Raw genomic sequence first — 24,348 nt, 5'->3', positions numbered from 1 at the left:
TTCCTCATCTTAGATATGTAGCGGTCACTAGGCACAGCTGTGTCAAACACTCTGTGGACTATTTTCTCCCAGCCTTGGATGAACTGTTAAGTAGATCCCATAACTTGTACCATCAATCTCAGAGAATACAAGTCTTTTAATAATATTAAGTCACAAGAACAGACTTATTTCAGTAATTGGTTTGTCCAGCAGTGTAATAATCGACACACAGAGCTTCAAAGTTAAGGGCTTTCCCTTCCCTGAAGCAGGATCTCCTTCAGGTCGTCAAGCCTGCAGCTGGGGAGATGGATTCTTCCAGTCATCTCTGTCTTGTTCTTTTCCTTCCCCTTCCCCCTGACTTGATTGCTTCTGGCTCTTCTAGGGTTGAATAGGGAGTGGAACGGGAGGTAAGACTCATGAAATGTCTCTAATGACTGGCACACAGGTAATTTGTTTATGGTGCTTACTGGGTATGTAATTTTCCCAATGTGGGTTCTCCCCTCTCTTATTTGATGTTTTCATGTGTTTCTCACCAGATATTCATGCTGCGAACCCCTGTCTATAGTACTCATGGCATGAGAAAGTCCTCTTTTCTGGCTGGTCACTGAGGGGTCCTTGCTTAGCCCCTGGACTTTCTATGGTCCACCCTCTCACTTGGTCACTTCACTCCTTGAGGAAATCCTCTTGGGCAAGACTCAACCCAGCCACAGAGATGAGTCCCTCCCATCTGATCCAACCTGATTCACAAGAATTTTTGCTCTGCCAAGGGTGGAAGTAGAGTTTTCTTCAAATGCAACTACATAGTCATTTTGCTCCCTGGTCTTTAGGAGACACATTGGGCTTTTTGAGTGGTTCTCTTGAAATGTGTTCTTTCACTTGGCTTAACTGAGGCACACCATATTTAAACCCACTTCTCTGGTCAAAATATGCAACTGGTTACACACACAGTTAAGGATGGTTAATGCCTGGCAATGTTATCTCCAATAAAGGTAAAAGAATACTTTTTTTCCTGGCAGGCATTGCAATGACTGCAATAGCAATAGCCAACCAGAAAAAAAATCTTTAAATTCCCTCGCATGAGTTATATTAGACAACAGAATTGCTCTTGACCATATCTGAACTGAGCAAGGTGGAGGTTGCCCTGTTGTTAATACCGCTTGTTTCAGTTGAGCAAAATACTTCTGATAAAATGGAGCTAGAACTAGATAAAATCCAGGCACAAACCAAATGATTAAATATAGTGTCCCCTGATACCTCATAGTTCTTTAATATCTTCAGCTGACTGACCTTATGGATTGCCTCCTGGTTAAGATCTATTTTTCAAGTTGAACTTAGCATTTTGTTTGTTATTATAACTGTTTTTGTTATTATAAATCCCTGTTTGTTTTGAATAGCTCGATGTTATAATGATACCAGTTTGATAATGGTTGCTCAACACTTTGAAAGGATCACTAAGGTCCTCCATTTTTTCCCCCATTGAGAGAGGGAGAGAATGCATGGAACACCAATAACTCTCTCCAAATAAATCCCCTCCCTTCCTCTCATATCCCTAGAAGGGGTTATGGGTTAGGGGCCCACAATCTGTTTTTAGCTAGCCTTTTGGCAAATCCTTCCTAGATGGTCTAGCATTCAATTTGCAATGCCATGAGCTTTGTCACTTATTGGCCTTTAGGCCTTATCCCAGATCGAGGCAGGAGTCTCCCCATGTTAACATCCTGTTACATTGACTATGAAGTGTTTGCATCCTGGCATAGTGGGAAGAAAAATATTGCTATTTGTATGAACTAACTGCATCTGTTTCATTTTGTCTTACAAGGAGAATGTCATAGTTCATCTCATGGAAGATAGATTTTTTTTTTTTTTACTTTTAAAGAAAAATAACCTGATGGACATCTTGGATTTGAAACGGTGATTTGAGCAGTTCTGTAAGGAGAGAGTGAGCAAACTCTTGAGTTTCTCAGGACAGAGAGGGGTGAGGGGACTGGAAAGGGAACAGTGGGGAGCTGTGAAGCCGTTTTGTGAGAAAGAGGGCCCAGAATCCTATTGGGAGGTCATAGCCCAAGGAGAAAGGATGATTAATGACAGGGATGGTCAATGGAATTTAAAGAACAAGGATGCCTAACAACATTAACTGTTGAAGTGTTTAGCCCCAACCCTTCATTAAAAGTTGGCTATAGATAGTAACCTTGTGTTAGAGGTGGCTTTGGGAAGTTAAGGCAAAAAGGACCTTGTCCAATGTTTGAGATGATGTTAAACACAGGAAACAAGACTCTCTAGTGAGACCAAGTGGGAGCAGAAAATTGGAGTAAGAGTTGACCATGATAAGTGAGTCTTGGGGTGGGCACTAACCTTCCCATAATATGGCATTGAAAGGTTATGGTACTTAAAATTGTTTTCATTGTAGAAATTTTGAAAAATACTGAAAAATAGCAATGAGATCTTGGTTACCCATCATTCAGTTTTATAAAAACCATTGAGACAAGTATTTTTTAATATTTAAGGAAAAAGTGAGTTCATAAGGATAAAGGACTTGGGCAAAAACAGGGAAGACTCACCTGGGTTATAGTTGCAAAATGAGTAATTGGGAAGCTTCTTGTAAGTTTCCAGGAATAATGGTAGAGTCAGTTCATTCACATATCAATAACTTTTCTAATAAAAGATCTGTTACACCTAAAAGACTTCTCCCATGAAGAAGTAATTCCAATGTCCCTTAATGTTTACCCAGTACAAACAATTTATTTGAGAAAGATATGTTTTTGTTTATTTTGTCAGATGTATTTGAGTTAGGAGTGTATATGAGCATTTAGTAAGGCATCACAGAGTGCACAGTAGTCTTAGAAAGTTACTCCATTTTCTCCAGGGGCACAGATCCCTGGAAAGTCATTGTATCACATAGGATGCTTTCGGTATCCTAAAACTGGTTTGAACAAAAAAATACATTTGTTATCTAGCCTATCAAGAAGTCCAGAGACAGAGTAGTTCCAGGGTTAATTCAGTACTTTTGAATGTCATTAAAGATTCAGGCTCTTTCCACTGTGCTCTGGTCAGTGTTTTGCTTTTCCTTATCTTTCCCCTCAGGTTTACAAGGTGGCTGCTACAGATCCAGACATTGCATTTTCACATCACACAGGAAGTGTGAGGAAGAATTTTTCCTTTCTTGTGTCCTGTTAGAGAAGACAACCATTCATAAACATCCCAGCAAATTTTCTACCATAGCCCGTTGGCTAAGATTGAGTTACATTTTCATGCACTAGCTGCAAGGAAGGATTAACGTTTCAAATGTTTTAAAAATCTATCTTGGGACGTGGGTTCTGCTTAAGGAAGATATAAGTAGGCAAGTAGGAAGATGACCGATAGTAGGCAACCATCAGTGTCTGTCACCATCATTTGTAAAGTACATATGATTAAATAAGAGTATTTGTTTCTGGGCATGCTAATGTACTGAGCACCTGTGGTATGCAAAGTAATGCCAAATGATGCCCTTAAAGATACGATACAAGAGCAGTGAGTCCCCAAGCAATGCATAGTAGAGTGTTTATTATTGTGCCAGAGAAGGTCAAGGTGTGGAGGAAAGAAGTCTGAACTGGGAGTCAGAATACTGAGGCTCTAAACCTGGGGTTGCCTGTTTCCAGCCTGACACCTGTGCAAGTAATCCAATCTTTAAATGTCTTGGTGTTCTTAATCTGTAATTATCTGTGGAGTAGAGATGTTTTGCCTGCTTAAAGTGATTTTGCTTTATTCCAATAAGGCCTCCTCAATTTTTCTTCACTGCTTTTTATCTTGGTGGGTCTGTTTCCTGCCCAACTCTGGCCAAAGGGTGGGCAGAAAATCCCTGTTTAGCCAACTATAACCTCTTGAATTTGAATCTCTTTTCAGTCACTGCCCCCTTTCTCCACTTCATTTTAGAAAAAAAAAAAAAAAAATTCTTCACATGATTTTTCCTCTTCTTCCATTTTCTCCTGAGCCCTCTCCTGTTAGTTTTTTGCTCCCACCACATTATCCAATAGCTCTTCATTGTTTCCAGCAACCAACATGTTGCAAAACTCAATAGTTAATTCTATTTATTTGACATATAGCTTTCATTTGGCACAGAGGATCCATCTCTTCTTGAAACACTTGCTTCATTTGACTTTTAGGGTACATACAGCTCTCTTCTGGTTTATGTCCTATCCCTCTACCATTCCTGTGCTGATTCCTCCAAAATCTCTCTACCTCTCAATGCTTATGCCTCTCGTTGTATTAACTGGTGAATTCATCCAATCCTATGGATTTTGATGCCATGTAAAGAGTGGCAATTCCCAAATTTCTCCCTTAAGTTCTGGATTTATATGTCCAAATGCCGTTCAGGATGTCCACGTGGATGTTTAACAGCCATCACAAATTGATCTCTCCCAAACAAAATTCCCATTTCCATCCCAACTTCCATGTCCACCCCCTGCCATGTAACCTGCTCCTCCTGCTCCACATGATTAATAGAAATGCTGTCCTCCCTTAGTGCCATCTTGACACCGTCTCATTACTTTTCTTTAGATCTTAAAAAAAAATCTCTTCTTGTCTTTCTACATTTTTTCCTTTTAGGTGAATTTCAAAAATGTATAATCAATTAGGGTTTAAAAAGCTCTTTGGGAAGCTCTTTGTTCAGAACTACCTTCAATATATAACATAATTTTGGGGGAAAAATGAGCATCATTACAATAATCAATATTCCCTATCCCATCCAGGAACCCAACACAGCTCATCACTGGAATGCATTCCATTTTGATTGTCAAATTATTTGTCAAATAAAACTTCCTTAATACAAATACTGGATTTTCCTACATTAATGATTAAAATTTTGAATAAGGAATAAAACATCCTTTATTTTTTAAAAGAGCTTCTAAAAAGAAAATTATAATGTAACTATTTTAAAAAAGAAAAAAATATTCAATGAGTAAATCTTGATTCTTTTATGTTTAAATAATATCTTCCCATAACTTCAGTACTTTTTAATGCACCTTTAACCCTTCTTTTTATTTTACATCTATATCTAGTCAAATTCCATGTCTTAGGGAACCATTCTAGAATATTCTTCAAATCTTTCTTCCATTTTCATTTCTTTAAAAGAATACTTTTATTAAAAAATTTAGCTAACATACAACATTATACCAGTTTCAGGTGTACACCATAGATGTTCAATATTTCTATACCTAAAGAAGTGATCACTATAAGTCCAGCAACCATCTGACACCGTACTATGCTATCACAATATTATTGACTATATTCCCCATTCTGTACAGTATATCCCCATGACTTACTTGTTTTATACCTGAAAATTTGAACCTCTTATTCCTTTTCACCTTTCCCTCCTTTTAAAAATTTTCAATTACAGTTAATAGTCAGTACTATTTTGCATTAATTTCAGGTGTATAGCAGAGTGGTTAAACATTTGTATAATTTAAGGAGTGATCCCCCGACTAGTCTAGTACTCACCTGGCACTATATATAGCTATTACCATATTATTGACTACAGTCCCTATACTTTACATTCCTATGACTATTTTGTAACTACCAATTTGTACTTAATGCCTTCACCTTTTTCACTCTGTCCCCCAAACACCCTCCCATCTATCACCCTGATAAATCTAGTACTCATCTGACACCATACATAGCTATTACAATGTTGACTATATTCCTTGTGCTATCCTCATGACTACTTTGTTAGCATATGGAGCGAGGTTTGCCCCAGTGGGCTCAGGTGTCTGTTGAGACCACCCTTTGGGTGTGCCACTTGTGGAGCTAGTTGGGTGGTGCTTTGCTGTGGTCTGAAGTCAACCTCTAAGTATGTTGATTTTATTGCTTCTCGGCCTTTTGGCTAAGATCAAGTGTAAGTATGTTGATTCTGGAGCCTTTTGGGAGGGGCTGTCGTGCAGGTCCAGGTCAGCCACTGCCTTTAACCAGTCGGGCACTACCTGGTTAGAGCTACTAAGTGATCCATGGTTGGTTGCTGCCTGTGCTGGACTTGGAGTAGAGTTGGAGAGGCCGTGCTGTGAACAAAGGATGGCTGCCACCAGTACTGGGTCTGGGGTAGCTCTGCAAAAAGCCAGGACACTCCAAGCACTGCTGTCCCCTGACAGCTCTTGTAAGGTTCAGCAGCTGATAAAGCCTACTGCAGTATGGAGTTGGGTGTCTTCGGGTCTCAGTGAGTCAGCAGGGTGGATCAGTGGAGCTTAACGGGCCAATCAGGTTCAGATTCAGCCTGTGAGGGATGGCTCAACACAGGAAAGATGGTGCCTGTCTGCCAGCTGCATGGAAGGAGGACTCGACATGGGAAAAATGGTGGCTATCTTCTATCCCTCATCGCGCAGCCACACACCTCAGTCAGCTCACTGTATGTCTCCAACACTCACCGCCACCCCCAAGTCACTGTGCCTCTGTGGGAACCCAGGGTGAATGCTTATACGTGAGTCTGTATGGGCCCTGTGAGAGGACATTTGGGTTTCTCGCAGCCTTCCATCTCACCCAGTTGGTCGGAATCCCCACTCTTTTTCACAGTGAAATGTTATGGGGCTCCTCTTCTGGGCAACAGTACTCCAGGCTGTGGTGTCTGGTATGGGATAGGGTCCCTCACTTCTCTGGAGGGAACCTCGGTGGCTGAGATATCCCTCCCAATTTTCATCAGCCACATGGAGGTTTGGGGTCAGCTTGTTTCTCGTCTCCACCCCTCCTACCACTCTTAACATGGCTTCTTCTTTATATCCTTAGATATAAAACTTCTGTTTAGCTAGAATTCAGATGGTTCTCTAGGTTGATCTATTATTTAGTTGTAATTTGGATATGCTCATGGGATGAGGCAAGCACAGCCTTTATATACTCAGCCATCTTGGATCCTCTTGTGCAGTTTATCTGTTTTCATTTCTGATGAAATGAAATCCAGCCTAACACTTGCTTTTTTGCAAACTTGGCTTAAACAGTTACTATTGTGGTTTCCTAGCTGTCCCCCCTCTTTCTTATAGCCCCTATTTGTCCTAAAGACAGGACACATTGATCTGTAAATACTACTTTGTATTGAGTTGCTCCTTTTCACTAAGCCTTCAGTTATCCTATAGCGCGGTGTCATAGCTTCAATTTCCAAGATCTGGAGTTAAGAACAAAGACAAAATGTATACCAAAGATGAAGCAGCTGTAGAAAAGGGAAAGACCCTGCATCCTGCATGACATTGTTGAGCCCCTGGACCGATTTAGCCTGAGACCCACAATAAACCTAGACTTCTTGCTATACAAGATAATGATTTTCCTTAATGTTTAGACCAGAGTGAGCTGGGATTTCCTGATATATGCAGCTAAAATCATTCTAACAATACAGGATCTCACATCAGTGCTAGTGAACTATGAGAGATGGCAGAGATTGCATGGAAAGAGCCTTCCTCAGTAAGTTCCCAGCCTGAATTAAGCACAGCTTGTAATCAGCTCATGAGCTTGGTGGGTAATAAGAAGATAGGCAGAATGTTTGACTAGCTCCAACAAGGAAAACTTTCTTAGAAGCCCTCAAGTGTCACTGGCCTGGACTGAGTCATGCGTGTAAGGAATAGGAGGGTCATGATTGCAGTGGTGCTGAAGAGACGGCTACAATAGCCACATCTGTAGTGAATTGAGTGGATAGTCATATATCTTGTTTTGTTTAATTCTTGTTTTTAAGAATCTTAAAGTATCTGATTCATAATTTCATAGGCCTTTAGAACTGGTAGTAGATGAGTGACATGGCTGTTCACTCATTGAAATCACCTGAAGAACTTTCAAACAGAAAAGATAACTCAGTAAACTCCCCCCACCAAGAAAAGATTAAAAGGTACAAACTTCTACTTAAAAAATAGATAAGTCCCAGGGATGTAATGTACAGCATGGTCACTATAATTAATAATACTGTATTGCATATTTGAAAGTTGTTAAGAGAGTAGATCTTAAAATTTCTCCTTATAAAAAAACATTTGTAACTGTGTGGTGATGGGTGTTAACTAGATTTAGTGTGATCATTTCACAATCTATACAAATATTGAATCATTATGTTGTACACCTGAAACTAATATGTTACATGTCAATTATACCTCAATAAAAAAAGCAAAACAAAACACACTTCTCAAGGTTTGGCAATCACTCCTTTAGAGATAACCTAGTCCAGTCATCTTTTTTGCATATGAGAGAAACCAAATGTGAGAGGTTCAAGTGACATGGGTGTTTTCCCCACCTTTCCAGTTTTGGTAAGCAGGTGCAGGTAAACATCTAGCTTCTAGAACTAAATATCATCCAGCTTTCAGAACTGAAGCTTTTTCTGGTGTCTGAGAGTCATCCTTGGGAAACCTCAACAATGGGTTCAATTCAATTCCAGAACACCACAGACACCCTTTTTCTTATTATTTGCCCTCTTTCTCTTACATAGGAGAGAGTAAATAATATGTAATTAATTAAGGGATATGGTTAGACAGAATCTAGGTAAGGAAAGTTTCATTTTAATCAGAGCAATAATGACTTAAGTTTTCTGCTAGAGAGAGATAGAGATAGATGATTGATAGATAGATAGACAGACAGACAGATAGATAGATAGATAGATAATGCAAATTGCTTTTTACCTATACAAGTTGAATTTATCTTATCAGCTTCCTCTTAGTTCTTCAAGAAAGGAATAAAAGATTTTGTCAATTTAAAAAATCTCATAATTACTTATTTGGAGCTAAGGTAATTTGATTGTCATGCATGATTGTGCAAACAGTGTCTAACTTTTTTTTCACCTCCTGAATCATTGAGTGTTTAAGAAAAGGAATTATAAAAACCTTCCTGTGACATTTATATTATTGTCTGATTTTTAAATCCCTTCTCCTTCACAAGAAAAGATTGTTTAAACTTATCAAAATCACTTCGATTTTACACCTACAGTTAAGATCCTAACATCTTGATTTTCGACACTTATAAATGCTTTAATAGATACATGGACAGTAATTTAGTCTGACTTAAATGTAATAACCGAGCCCATTTATCTAGGCCGACAATATTTCATTTCCTAATGATCTTTTATTGTAAATTTATTTGATTTCCTTTAATATATTATCTCATTTCTCATTGCTTTTCCCTTTGAAGAAAATATGAATAATTTTCTATGGAATTATGAAGACTTGGCCTTGAGCTGACAGCTCTGAGGAACATTGAATATCTCCACCCTTTTAAACAAATTATGTAGTTTGATAACAAAGTCCCAGGAAGAAGGGAACATTAGTTTATCAAGAAGTTATTCTAAAAGACACCAAGGATTATACTTCCAGGGGCTCTTGTTTTCTTTGCAAGAATAAAAACCAAGATAATTAGGCCGATCTGACTCCAGTTCTATAATTTCAACTGCCTGCTTGATCTCTCCCTGAGAATCCCAGTCAATTCGCACTCCTTTGGTTGTTGAACCAAACTTTCCTTCTTTTCTTCACATGGCCCCTCCTCCTATGTTTTTATTTTCATTACTTATGTCACCATCCACTCAGTCAGTCAGGCCTGAACACTTACAAGAGATTTGGGAGAGCTCCTGCTCTCCCAAATAGTCAACCTGTCACAATATCTTGACTCCTATAAATACCAAATAGTTCTCAAAGCTGCTCTCACTTCTCCATTCCTTTTGCTATTGTCTTCATGATGCTTGTCTGGACAATCATTACAACCTCTTACTTGATTTCCCTGCCTGCCCTTTCAGCCCACAACACCCATCATTTGTACTAATACTTGAGTGAGCCTTAGGTAAATACCAATCTGACTTAACTACCTATTTGAGTAGACTTCATTGGTTCCCTGTGGCTTACAGGACTCATTCCACGGTCCTCAGTAAGGCCTATAAAGCCCTTTAGGACCTGGGTTCAACCTAGATCTCCAACTTTATTTATCTGTTGTCACTTTTCCTCTGTGCCTCACCTCCCACCTCAACTTCTCTCCATCTTTAAAGAGTAAACGAGTAAACTTTGATGATGTCCCAGCACAGGTAAGTCACGGTCCCCACTGCAATTCTACACCCTGTTCATGCCTCTAAGGTACTATTTACCCATTGCAGTAATTATTCATTTATGCCTCTCTTTATCACTGGACTGTAAGATCCTCAAGGGGAAGTACTATATTTTATTCATTGTTTCCTCAGTTCCTAGTGCAATGCTTGACACATAGTAATTACACAATGGATACTCATCGAATGTAAAGCTGAATGACTGAATAAGCTCCAAAGGGCTGTTTAAATTATTTTCTTTTGTTGCATGTCTTATTGTTGTGTCTTTGAAACATTAACTGGACTTTTCTATTTATTATAATTATATTTATTGAAATGGCATTTGATCTGTTTCATAATTCCATGGTAGAAAGAATGCCAAAATAAGATGGCAATTTAGAATAGTTGTAGTATCAACATGGTCTGCTTGCAATTTTACTAGTTTTTAAAAATCCTTGTTGCAAAATTATATTTTCTTTCCTCTCCTAGTCCCTCCCCTTCTGCAAACATCTTATACACGTTTGTTTGTGTTGTAGAGAAGTCTTCTCTGTATTGTTTTTCCCCCAGCTTTATTGAAATATAATTGACAACATTGTAAATTTAAGGTGTACAATGTAATGATTTGATATACATATATATTGTGAAATAATTACCACATTAAGGTTAGTTAACACATCTATCATCTTACATAATCACCTCTTTTTTTTTAGTGTGGTGATAACATTTAAGATCGACTCTCTTAGCAAATTTCAAGTATATAATACAGTATTGTTAAATACCATCTTGGGTTTTGCAATAATCTTTCGTTTACTTCGGAATCAGGTTGCTAAGCACCCTTTCGTTACTCCCAGGATGGGAGGCAACTTTGGATAATCATGTGCAATCAAAATATTATAGGTAGTTCTGTGAATGGAAAGAAAGCACCACTAAAATCTGTTTATTTACTTATGTTAAGTCTTGTTTGAAACAGATTTAAAACAATTAATAGTCTTCAAATACAGTATATACTCTTAATGAAGTAAAGGGAAAAAATGCTTTGCACATATAAGTAGTTTCTTTAAAATGTAGGACAAACATGAAAAAAGCGTAAAACCTACTTGTCACCCATCAAGGGGCACCTTAGTTTTATTTGCAATTATACTGTAACCTTTTAAAAGGTCAATGTCCGGCTCTATCTGACATTCAGCTGAGTTTGGGGATTACATAATACCCATTTAAAAGTTGAGTAATAAGATTGAGGGAGTTCCAATAATGGGAAATAAAATCCTTATTTTCTTTTGGTTCTCAATCTGTAGGGTTGCCTTAAGGAAACCTTAAATTTGAAAAACCAAAAGCAAAGCTAGTTTAAGCATCACATTACAAATTATAGAGTAAACGAATTATATGCTTGAGAGAGCCCCAAAATTCTATGTAGCTTTAATTAAAAATTAAAATTTTTATTTCTTCACTGGCAATTTGAATGTAAGCTACTTTAAATAATTCATAGAAGGTCATTGCTTTCTGTAAATGTCTGGATAAGAACTAAGATGACAATCAAATTAATTTTTCTTTCTTTAAGATTTTGTTTCAAAAGAAAGATGGATGATGATTTTGTCGAAAATATTTGTATTTCTTGGTGTTCAAGACCCCTCACAACGTAGCCCCAAGCGATCTTTGAGTGTCCTCATCACACCAGGGAGGTGTGGTGAGGAGTTGCAGGGAGAACTTACTGCTTCTTTCTCTGTGGCTCCATAGGCTCTATTTGCTCCTCTCTCATAACACTTGTCACCTACATTTAGAATTTTCTAAATGCCACTTGGTTGTCCAGCTAGGCAGTAAGCTTTTAAAATTTTTTCCCTTTTTTGGTTGACGTATAACATCCCTAAAATGCACTAATACTTAATATATAGCCCGATGATCTTTACTTTCTGAACTCAGATCAAGATACAGAGCACGTCCAGCACCCCAGAACATACCTTTGGGTCTCTTCTTAGTCAATGGCCCACTCCCAGAGCGCTTCATGCTTCTGTCACAATAGGTTTATTTAACTTAGTACTGCACTTAATATAAATGCAATCATATTGGATGTATTCTTTCATTTCTGACTTCTGTCTCTCAATATTATATCTTTGAGATTCATCCATGTGGTTGAGTATGGCAATAATTTCTTTTTGTTATTGTTGTATAGTATCCATTATATGAATACCCCAAATATACTACAATTTACTTATCTGTTCTACTGTTCATAGATATTTTGGCTCTTGCTAATTTTTCACTATTATGAAAAAGCTGCCACAGACATTTTTGTACATTTTTTTGGATAGATGTATGCTCTCATTTCTCTTAGGGCATATGTAGAACTGGATGTGTTGGGTCATGTCATAGGTACATGTTTAGCTTTAGTAGATTAGTAAATAATGACAAATAATTTTCCAAAGTGATTGTACGAGGCTGTGAACTTTCACAGGGCATTGATACTATTTCTGTCATTTTTATATAAACAGGGTCTAAAATACTATCTGGCAAATAGCAGCTGTCCAATAAGCATTTATTGAATGACTAGATACTTACACGTATGAGTAGGATTCTTTGTTTGCAAATAACAGAACTTCTGCCCAAATTTCCCCAGATGACCTTATCTCTTGTGTGAGGCCCTCATTTCACATAGCTCACAACTGTCTTCCAAATCTCCTGCAGGTATATCTGCTTGGTGGACCCAAGTCACATATGAACCCTACCTGCAAGGAATCTGGGAAATGTAGTTTAAATTTCCAGCCTCTATAGTACAAAAAGTTATGCCAGAGGGCTTAAACATGATATTGGATGAGCCATTATGCAGATTCTGGTATAGAAATTAAAGAGTCAGCTAGGAAACAGAATCCAAAAGACAGAAGGAGGGTTGCTTTGGAGGTCTAGATGACAGAAACCAACTCACATTTGTTTTAAGGATATAATTCTTACCTTTAAGATAAAGATTCAAAGTCTTGAAAATAGTGTCTAGTCACGTGCCCACTTCTTGGGTAGGAGAGGATTGGACTAACAGTGTTACCAAAATAGTGTACAATGGAAAAGTAGTTCCCCAAAAGGAAATGGAATGCTATTGCCAAGATGAAGGGACACATACTTTGGGGCAAAAACCCCACAGGTGCCCACTACAGCGTTTAAAAAGTGAGGAATGATAGTTTGAATATACAAATTATATTTCAGATACTCTGCTTGGAAGCTAACATCCCCATGAGTTATAGCAGTTAGAGACAAAGGGACTTAGGTCATTTTATGGTGTTGGGTATATTGGAGTATAATTTACAGACAGTAAAGTCACCTTTTTAAGGTGTAGAACACCACAATCAATATATGGAATATTTCCTTCACTCCAAAAAGTTCCCTAGTGTCCCATTGTGATCAGTTCCCTCCCTCAACTCTAGCTCCAAACCCAACTCAGCAACCACTGATTTAATTTCTGTTCCTACAGTTTTGCCTTTTCTAGAATGTCCTATAAATGGAAATATATAGTATGTAGCTTTTGAGTCTGACTTCTTTCACCTAGCCAAAAGATCATTTTGTTTAATGGTTTTCAATTTCTTTCCCCTCCACTAAGAACTCACCCTCCCAAACCAACTTTTATGCAGAAACTTAATATTTGACAGATAGAAATCGATTGCTTTCATGAAATCAAGGTGAGAAGCCCAAGTCCAAGGTTCCTTCTGATGAAGGACATTGGAATTTGCTCATGGAATTGTATTTATCCCGTGTATGCACAGCCACAATCAGTTCAGAATCTCTGTGCTTTTTCAAAGTAGGTTTCATATCCAAAAAATGTTCACAGAGCATTTTCTATGGAAGACATGGCCGGGGAAAGCAATCAGAAATGCTGAAAGATTTCTAGTTCTTAAATTTTTGTTAAATTATGGATTCTTACTTAGTTGATTTTTTTTTGCTAAAAATGTTCAGTTCAGGTCCACTAGGTGTCAGTTGCCATTTCTTATATCTTCAAATCTGCTTGTAAATACCACTGTTAACCATTAAAATGGCAAGTGCCCAGGTATTAATATCCAAACAAATCTGAAGGGAGGGCTGTGCATTATGTGACTTCTGGACCCAAGCTGTCCCATTACGGTCGTCATTGGTCACGTGTGGTTACTGAGCACTTAAAATGTAGATAGCCCAAATTAAGATATACCGTAGGCATAAAGTATGCACCAGATTTGGTAGATTTAATTAAAAAGAGAATGTAAAGATATCTCCTTAATAATGTTTATATCTATTGCTCTTGGAAATATCTTAAATCTATTGGCTTAACAAAAAAATATTATTAAAATTAATTTTGCCTGTATCTTTTTACTTTTTACAGTGTGACTAGGAAGAAACTTAAAATCACACGTGAGGCTCTAATTTATGGCTTGTACTATATTTCTATGGGACAGCACTGAGCGACAGATTGCTGATTGTGCATTTTGCTAATCCTGCCCAAGAAAGACCCAAAACCTACACTTCTCCAGTCTGGATCTCAGAGATCACAAGAGACCTGGGCCACTTCCATTTTTTTTTTTTTTTTTTTAACTTCCTAGTAAATAAAAAAAATGGGAGTGCCAAAAGTAGAGTTTCATAAATGCTTTTATATTTTCATATTGCAAATTTTATACTTAGTGAACTAATACTTTTAATATAAAAATACGCAATATAAATAATGTACTGCGCCAGTCACAAGACAAGTTTAGGGTTTATAAGAAAGAGCTCAATAGAGATGCTGTGATCTAGTTATGAAGCACAGTTTGTAAGTTAGTAAAGGAACTTTCTATCTCATGACTTATTTCTGTAAAAGGTATGAAAAATCTTATTTAGAGATGACTTCCGAAGTTTAAATTGGAGGTCCTCTGTGAATGTGAGGCTTGAGTCCAGTGGCTTCCCTGCAGCCCCCCACCCCCCCAGCTCAGGGTGATAGGCTCTGTCTTTTATCTTTCATATACATCACCCACTTGTACCTTCTATGTGCCAGGTTCTTTGCTGTACACTTTACATTACTTTGAAGACTTACAGCAATATGCACAAAAGGTGCCATTTTACAGAGTGGAAGGATGACTGCTGTGAAAGGAATTCTGTCCCAGACTCCTCTTAGCAATGATGTCTTTTGAGGGGGTGAAGTGATGGAAGTTTTGGGCAGAAAGGATAATAAATAGAGGGAGTGACAAGAAATGAAATCCCCTGTTATTTGTCTACATACCGCTAAACTCTCCTCACCTGTGTGGCATCCAAACTCACCCAGAAAGCTCTTTTTCAGGAACTGATTATTTGCTTCTGTGTACACTAGACTGTCCCAAATGGGAGGCACTTTAAAACCTATTATCTGGAGGAGCAGGAGAAAAGCTATAGCTGGCGCTTTCCATGAGAGCGCTACCTCCCAGCTACAAATTACTGACTTCAAACCTTGCATTAGGTAGACGCCACTTTGCCAGCTGGGCTCTCTAGGTTCTTATTCTCCTCCATGTATATGCCCTTTATGCCTGTAAAGTCGGGTTTTGTTTTGTGACTATGTAAATCAGAGCCAAGGGAGTTTCTTTTCTCTCTGTGACTGGAACCACAGTGAGGCATTCTCTGCAATCCAGCACTTTATACACTTCTGCGCTGTGTGGGCAGAAAACAAGGTGGAGGGAGTTCTCGAATGCACTTTTCACCTGGCTTAAACAAGAGCTTTGATTTCCCCTTCCTCTTAATCATTATGGGGCTTGAAGTGAAAGCAGGATTTATGGGTTTTTTGTTTTTGTTTTTTACTGTTATAGGATGCTTGGATTTTGACACTTTAGATTATGGCTCAAACGATTCTGCAGGACATCTGGAATATGGTAGTATGCTGGGTGGTCTTTCAGTTTAGGCAGGTTTTCTGTTTTTTTGTTTTCCTAGCACACCTCTGTATGTTGGCTAATTATAAAAGCCAAAGGGCTATTTTCTTCACAAAAGCAGAGATGATTGGAAATGGCTTCCCCTCTTACACATTTTTTCAACCAACATTTACCAAGCTTCTACTGTATGCTTGTGCAAAGACAAATAAATGAAACTCTTTGCCCTCAAGCACTGCAACTCAAGGGGGGAGGCATGAGAAAGTGGGCAAATGCAGTACAGCTCCGAGGTGGCCCTGAGCTGCATCGTTAAGGACAAGTTAGCCAGGTGAAAGGAGGGGTAGGGTTTTTTGTTTGTTTGTTTGTTTGTTTGTTTGTTTGAATACAGACTTTATTTTTTAGAGCAGTTTTAGGTTCACAGCAAAATTGAGTGTAGGGTACAGAGATTTCCCACATACCCCTGATCCCACAGACATTAACCTCCCCACCAGAGAGGTGCATTTGCTACAATTGATGAAACTACATGTACATTCTATGAGCTTGAACAAATGCATAATGACATGTATCTATCATTATAGTCTCATACGGAGTATTTTCTCTGACCCCAAAATCCTGTGTCCCACCTACATGGCCATCCCTTCCCTCTACTCCCCACACCCGAGCCCTTGGCAACCACCAATCCTTTGGCTGTCTCCATAATTTCATCTTTTCCAGAATGACATATATAGTTGGAATCATATAGTATGTGACCTTTTCAGATTGGCTTCTTAGCAATATACATTTAAGGTTCCTCCATTTATTTGCATGGCTTGATAACTCATTTCTTTTTAGCACTGAATAATATTCTATTGTCTAGATGTACCACAGTTTATTAATCCATTCACCTACTGAAGGAGATCTTGGTTCCTTCCAAGTTTTGACAGGAATAGGTATTTTAAGCAGATAGAGTAGAACTTGTAAAGCACAAAGGGATAAGAGCAAGTCCCTTTTGGAAACCTGTAAGTGGCATTTAGAGTGTGGAGGGATGTTGCTCGGACAGTGACAGAGACGGCTCATCTTTTGTTTGAAGCCTCATTCCAAAACCGTAATGTGGATTATATTATTCTGGTGGCACGTCCACCATTATAATGTGTCACCTCGTAGATCTTGCCTGGAAACAGATATAGGAATAGCTTATTTATCTATGATTCACAAGTTTACTTAGTTAATTTTGTAATCTTACTTAAAAACAAAAAAGCTTCTATTGGGATAATTTTAAGTTCTGGGTTATATTATGAAAATCAAGTCAAGCGAAATAGTAACTTGGGGGTTTGAGTACAGTTTGGCTTCCTTATGACTCCAAGACCTGGGTGGTTTTGGGTTTTGGTGAGAGCTCCATTGCATATTTTGGACAGGAGCCTGACGTTGGAGGCCGCTGGTAGTCATGGTGGTAATCATCCAACTTAGCTGAATGCTGATGAGCTGCCCTTCATTGAGAAATAAACTAAATAATACACGAGTCACTCTGAAAGCACAGTCTACAGCCTCATTAACAGGAACACAATTACTGTTCCTGTTCAATACTTTATGAACTAAGTGGGGTTAACATGACAGATGTAATTATGCCTTTAACACGTCTGTGATCAATCAGATCAATATTTCACTTGAAGATTATAAAGGCACCTCTTTTTCCCCTGACAGACATTATTTCATCTCTTAATATAACAAACATCGGTTGCTCTTGCAGTATTCTCTCTCGAGCACACTTCAGTTATGGATGAGCTCCACCAGTAACTGGGTCCCTGAGAAAGTCAGGTCCTCACAGCTTGGAGACATAACGTTTTATTTCATTTGTGAGAGCGCTTCGAAAAGTGTAAGTAAGGCGTTATATTAATGCTAGCTATCATCATTCTATTTTTCACTCCCCATTTTTTTTTTCAGGACAATGAAACAGTTCAATGTGAGTATCTCGGCCCTATACTATTGAACTATCAAGAAATCTTGTCACAAACATTTTGAATCCAGGGATGAATCCTAATTGAATAATTCCATAGAAATAAAGTCTCTCTGTCCCCACAGCTCATTTATTATGCTGTTATTTTCAGCAGGGGAGGAAACTCAGCTAAAACAAGCAAGCAAAGTATAAATTATCTAAATATTTATCCTTATGGAACTGCTTTAGTAACCAAGTATATGAGGAAATATGCTGACATTAATATGATAGTTGGGAAGGTTGATATAGAAAGATGAAAAGATACTTATGACAGATCATGTGAAAAATCAGAATATGAATTGACCCAGGTATGCAAACATAAAATAGATAAGCCTATGGAAATAAAATGATCACATTAGAATTTGGAGGGGTTAGGGAGATGGAAACTATTGTGCTGTTATTTAATGGAAATGTTTCTTAATATTGATGTGATAGCTTGTCAATGATTTTAAAATTAAAGCATTGTAAATCTTTAATCCAAAGAGTACAAATTTCATGTTAGGGCAAACTTGAAAAGAAACTATTTCTCTTAGAACCACCAAAGGCATTGTCACGATCAAAGCATATTTGTTAGATGTTCTTGGTTTGTGTCTAAGGGTTATTAATACTTGCCCTCTAGTGGCTTAAAGTTGGAAACAGACAATTTTGGTTTAATTTTTGGTTGATATTGCTAATATTCCAGTTTTTGAAAATGATCATACTTATTGTAAATTACGGTGCACGTGAAGTGTGACTAAAGAGTGTAATACAGTTAGTCCCTCCTGTCATAAACCTGCCCTTCGTAGCTTACAGCTATTTGTAAGGTTCATGAGGAGTTGGGAGGGCATAGGAGTTGGGCGCCTGAGCTTTGTAGTGGAAAGACCTGGGTAATCTGTGGTTCTGTCACACACCAGCTGGGTGACCTTGGGCACATTCATCACCTTGCTTTCCTCATCTACTAAATAGGGACACTATGAGTACAACTGCTGTGTTCTTTGGACGATGAAATACTCTTAGGAATGTGTACGATACAATGAGTGTGTGGCATATAAAATGCTACTATCTTTACGGTGCTGTTTTTCCATTACTGATTCTGGTGCTATGGATGTTGATCTTTGTGCTGGGAATGAACAAAGAAATACAAGAAAAATGGGCCTTTAAAGGGATTTTCAACTGCTTAAGGAGATATGTTTCCATGCAATAATAGTAAAAATACATGGTAAGTAAATACTAAAGGGGTGATAAAACTATATCATTGCTCCTAAAACAGAATTGTTCATGTTTTATATAGGCATTATTGGGATACAGCCAATAATTGATAATGACTTATTTAGTAATTGGCAGGATCTTTCCATTTTTAGTGGCCTATAGTCTAATGGTGCATCTTACAATTGATGGTGTCTTAGATTAAATGAAATATGGTAATTAGTAGTACTATGTAACATTTTAAAATAATATTTGCTACAGACCGGGTAATGGGTGGAATGAGTTATAAGCATTATCAAACATAATCCTTAGGAGAAGTTCTATGAATTTGAAAAATGGGAAAACCACTGGAGAAATCAATGAATCTTAAGATAGTGAGGTTATAAAGGACTCCCAAGGTCAGACTTGAGATAAGTTGCTAAAGAAGAAGAGTCGATTTAGGGAAGTCCCAGAAGATGGGTAGGGATTTCAGGAGGAGGACAGATGCAGTCAGTGTGATATCATGCTTGGAGAAGTTGTGATATAGTATAGTTATTTGTGTGGCCATTCTGGCTATTAATTCCTTGTTAGAAGCTCTACCACCTTTATTATGTTCATTTAAAGGGAGGACCTGACACAGTTTTTCTTTAATTTGATTTCTTATCCATTTTGCTTTTGCATTTTAATAGCTTAAAGCAGAGTTTCTCAACCTCAGCACTATTGATATTTTGGGCAGGATAATTCTTTGTTATGGGGGACTTTGGTGTGATTGTGGGATATTTAGTATTATCCCTGGTCTCTACACACCAGATGCTAGTAGCACCTCTCATTTGTGACAACCAAAAATGTCTTTAGACATTGTCAAATGTCACCAGGTGGGGGTGGGGAGATGGCGCATAGTCACCCCCAATTAAGAACCATTGACTAAAAGAAAAGAGCATACGTGCCATTTCATTTCTTTTGCTTTTCTTCTCTGGTGTGTGTGTGTGTTGAGGAAAAACATTCACAAACTTGAGGATTTTTTTAAAACAACTCTTCTATCTTGCTATGAAGTCTGGCCAGTGGATGACAATGATGCCATTGTGTGAAATCAAACAACAAACCACTCACTTGTCAGTTTACTATTAATTCTGAAGTGTGATGAGGTAGGGGCATTGGTGCCTGGAAGTCTACGTGTGTGTGTGTGTATACACACACACACACACACACACAACACACACACACACACACACATATACATATATATTTATATTTTGAAATACTTTAGATTTATAGAACAGTTGCAAAGATGGTACAGAATGTTCCTATATATTTTCCTCTCAATGTCCTCCAATGTTGACATCTTCCATAATGGGGGTACATTTATCAAAACTAAGATCTTACTATTGATTAATACAATACTATTAACTAAACTACAAATTTTATTTGGATTTCCTCAGTTTTTCTATGAACCTTCTTTTTCTGTTACAGTGTCCAATCCAGGATTTCTCACTGCATGTAGAGAGAGCATAGTTTTTCATTCATTTGTTTGTTTAATGGAAAGAATATAATATGTTCCTAGAAAACTCCTTATTCTCAGATTATGACAGTGAGCAGAATTTTCTAAGTAGGGGCTATCTGCATTAGTACTCACTGGGCTAAAAAAATTCCCTTATTCCTGCTTAAAGTAGAAAGTGGAATTGATGCTCTCCAAGGCAAAAGCAGCTATAACACTACATATTTTCTAAATCTCTGAAAAAAAATCACCTAAAGATGGCTTTTTTCTTTACTCTCAGTCTAAACCATCCTCATTTCATAGTTTTTCTATAAATGATGAATGCTAATGGAGAGAACCAAAGGTACAGTCCCAAATTGCTGTTTCATATTTAGGGCAAGCTGCATGGTTCTTTTCCAGTTCTACCTGACAAATACGACATGAACCCAAAGTGACATGGAAAAGCTGTAATCTATTGAACCTGGTAAATGTGAGTTGTAAGTAATTGCAGTTCCTTCTTAGTCTCATTTGCTGCTCAACCATTTCTCATTATATGATCCCTTAAAGTCACCCTGATTCAGGAGCAGATCAATACTAGGGAAACCCTTTTGTCTTCTTTTAGGGCATAAAATTTAAAAGATGCTTAAGTCAATATTCCTTTTAATAATGTGTCTTACGGAAATGCCCGGGTTCCCCTTCTTGTTATATAATTAATTGAGCTGCCTGCCACCCACAAGGTATAGTCATTCCCTCCCATAATTCTCCTTTGGCCTAATTGCCATTCTGTTTTCAGTTCTATTTGTCTTTAGATATTTCTTTCTTCCCCAATAGTGTTGGGAATGCTTTGTACTTAGTTTTATCTTTCTGTGCTTTTGCTTCTAAATGTCAGCATAATTTTTCTGCCTTATAATATTGGAGATGTTATAACCATCCATCAGCCCAATAGAAGAGCAGAAAAGATTAGATATCATTTATCTGTATTGGTTGTTCATTGTAATGACCCAGTGGACAACATGAACAGATAATCTGTTGCTTTGATGGAAACTAATTATTCTTAAGCATGACAGCATCGAAATAGCTTTTGTGACATTGTTTTTAAAAATGACGGCTACCTAGTCATTATTAGTGCAAGCAGAGGTTCAGTCGTGTTCTCTCATGATTTCCCTACATAAGCAACACAACAGTTTGGATCTTTTTATTACTGCTTTACAGGAAAAATTGAACTAAAATTTAAGAACTTGCAAATTTCAGCTGACATTCAAATATAAGAACGATCCAATACAAATTTCTTAATGTGAAATAATTTACTGTTTCTTAGCGAAAAGTAAAAGAACAATTAGAAGATCATTTTGCTGTGAGGGGTTGATACAGCTTGATTTTTATGTTGCTGCTGATGATTGTACTGACCACAGGGTTTGAGGAATAAAGTTGCCATGAATTAAAATTCATTTCTGATGGAATTTCCTAAATGAAAAGCATGATTCTATGATTGATTCTTAAAATAATATAATTTATCTGCAGAAACAGGAGAGGAGGTTTTATTTTATGTACACTCATGTGCAAACTTTTAAAAAGCCACAGTATACTGATGAATTTCTATTTTTACATACTGTTCCCAAAATGCTTTAGAAGGTTAATCAATATTGTAACAGAGTATATTTGTATTATTGACACAACTAATAATCAAATCAAGATTTATATATTATTATTGGCCTGTAGCAGAGATGCACTTTCACTACAGTGTGCTTTGGTTTGAGACCAGAAACACATCAAGTAACTTCACATGACAAATATTTCCCTTTGTTATACCCTGTTTGTCTGAAAATAAGACCTAGCTGGACAATCAGCTCTAATGCATATTTTGGAGCAAAAATTAATGTAAGACCCAGTATTATTTTACTATAATATAAGACCTGGTATAATATAATATGATATAATACTGGGTCATATGTTAATTTTTGCTCCAAAAGACGCATTAGAGCTTATTGTCTGGCTAGGTCTTATTTTTGGGGAAACATGGGAATAGGTTTTGCAAAAGCTTTAAGCTTTGGGGATGTTTTGGAGGATGATAGAGATAGCTAATATATTGAAATATATTAAATAAGTTTGAAAGTACCCAAGTAACACCATAAAAAATTATTGCTGTAAAAACATTTGAACAATGCTGAACTAGGTAGCATAAAAAATAAAAGTGTCCTTTTACATACTCTGGTTTCCTCAATCCCATTCTTTTTTTCAGAGGGTTGCTAACAATTTGGTGCATATCTTTCCAGGCTTTTTCCATGCACTTTTCCACAAGTATGTATACACACACACACACGCACACACACACGCACATACCTTTATGGATTGTGTTATGGATATTCTATAGACTGTTCTGCAACTTGTTTTTTACAATTAAAAATATGTTTGAGTATCTTTTCACATATGTGGATATGGTTCTTCTTTTTAAAAATGGGGCATGACTATTTTAAACTATTATGTTGTTCTATGAAACAATGTTTGCTCTTTCATATTACCCTCTATTTTAGGAAATCTCCTTCAGACATAGATAAAGGAAAACCTCAGGCTGAGTTAACTATCTCAGTAGTGAAATGTCTCACTTGGGTTCACCCCTTCTGAGCACATCCAAAGAGGAAACTCATCCTGTGGTTACAGAGGATGTGAGCCCCTGAGTTGGTGCCGGCGCACATGGAATCTGGCTTTGACACAAACAAGCGAGGCACCTCTCTGAATTTCAGGTTCCCCGTTTGAAAATGGGAGCTCGGGTGGATTGGACCTGATTTAGTCCTGTCCCTGACCATAGCTTGCATCCTTTATTTCTGTTTTCTGAGCTAAAAGTTGCATTTTGACAGGGGGTAATTCCTCTGCGATTGTTTATAATGGGGTGCTAGTGACAGACATCCAACATTTGAAGTATGAACACGGAGGTCTATTTTTACCCATAGACAGCATATGCCTTAATCTTTGAAAACACGGCTTGGAATGGCCCTTTTCATCACCAAGGTATGATAATGCTGACCAACACAGAGAAAGAGAAAGCCTGCCCCTCTTGTAGCCACCTAGGAAAGCTGCAGTGGAAGACTTACTTGCTAGTACAACTTGTTACTACAATCCTCTAAAGATGATTCAAGATATACCCTCAACTATCATTTGAAATCTGTAGTTAACTTTAGAATCTACACTGCACAGATGATGCTTATCAACAGGTGTTCTTTTATCACATTTACTTTTGGGTTTGATGGGTTTGAAATGATGGGTTTGAAAACCATAAAAATAATAATACCAGCAGCCAACATTAATGAGCACTTATTATGTGTCAGGCATTTTTCCCAGCACTTTAAAAGTCATTCACAACAACCCTATAAAATAGCGTACAGATGGGAAAACTGAGACCAGAGAGGATAAGCAATTTGTCCAAAAGCACAGCGTCGCAAGTTGGTGATGCAAATTCCTATTTAAGGGAAGAAAGGTATGAGTTAAGTGAAGAGTTACATAGTTATAAAATGATTAAAAATTTAATCTGAAGTTGGTGTCAGATCTGGCCATATGCAGACGGTAATTGTTTGTGCTTCTCCCTTCTTACAATGATGCTGCGAGGCATCTTGACTTGAAAGTGGTCCCTGTTTCTCAGGCACACTCGTGGTGCTGTCTATTATAGTCAGTCCTTTAAAATTATATCAACAAAGCAATTCCTCATATTCTTTCTGCAGCTACAGATCATTCACACTGACTTTTACAAAGCTCCTGCCCTGGAAGACAAGCCCTGGTGGTGGAATCTGCAAAGTTGATGATTAGTTGAAACAGTCTGGACTGCAGCCACGGGACATCTTGTAGCACAATCAAGCGCTACTTCATCATGTCTGGTGACAGAAGTTTTCCCACTAAGTTTCCATCAGGAGCAAGGAGCCGGGGGACAGCTCAGCAGCTAATTAGACAAGGCAACATACAAGGCTAGTAC

The sequence above is a fragment of the Rhinolophus sinicus genome, linkage group LG07 (genome assembly GCF_036562045.2).
Source record: "Rhinolophus sinicus isolate RSC01 linkage group LG07, ASM3656204v1, whole genome shotgun sequence".
NCBI classification, from domain to species: Eukaryota; Metazoa; Chordata; class Mammalia; order Chiroptera; family Rhinolophidae; genus Rhinolophus; species Rhinolophus sinicus.
The sequence above is the reverse complement of the archived record's forward strand: the minus strand, read 5'-3'. Positions refer to the sequence as shown.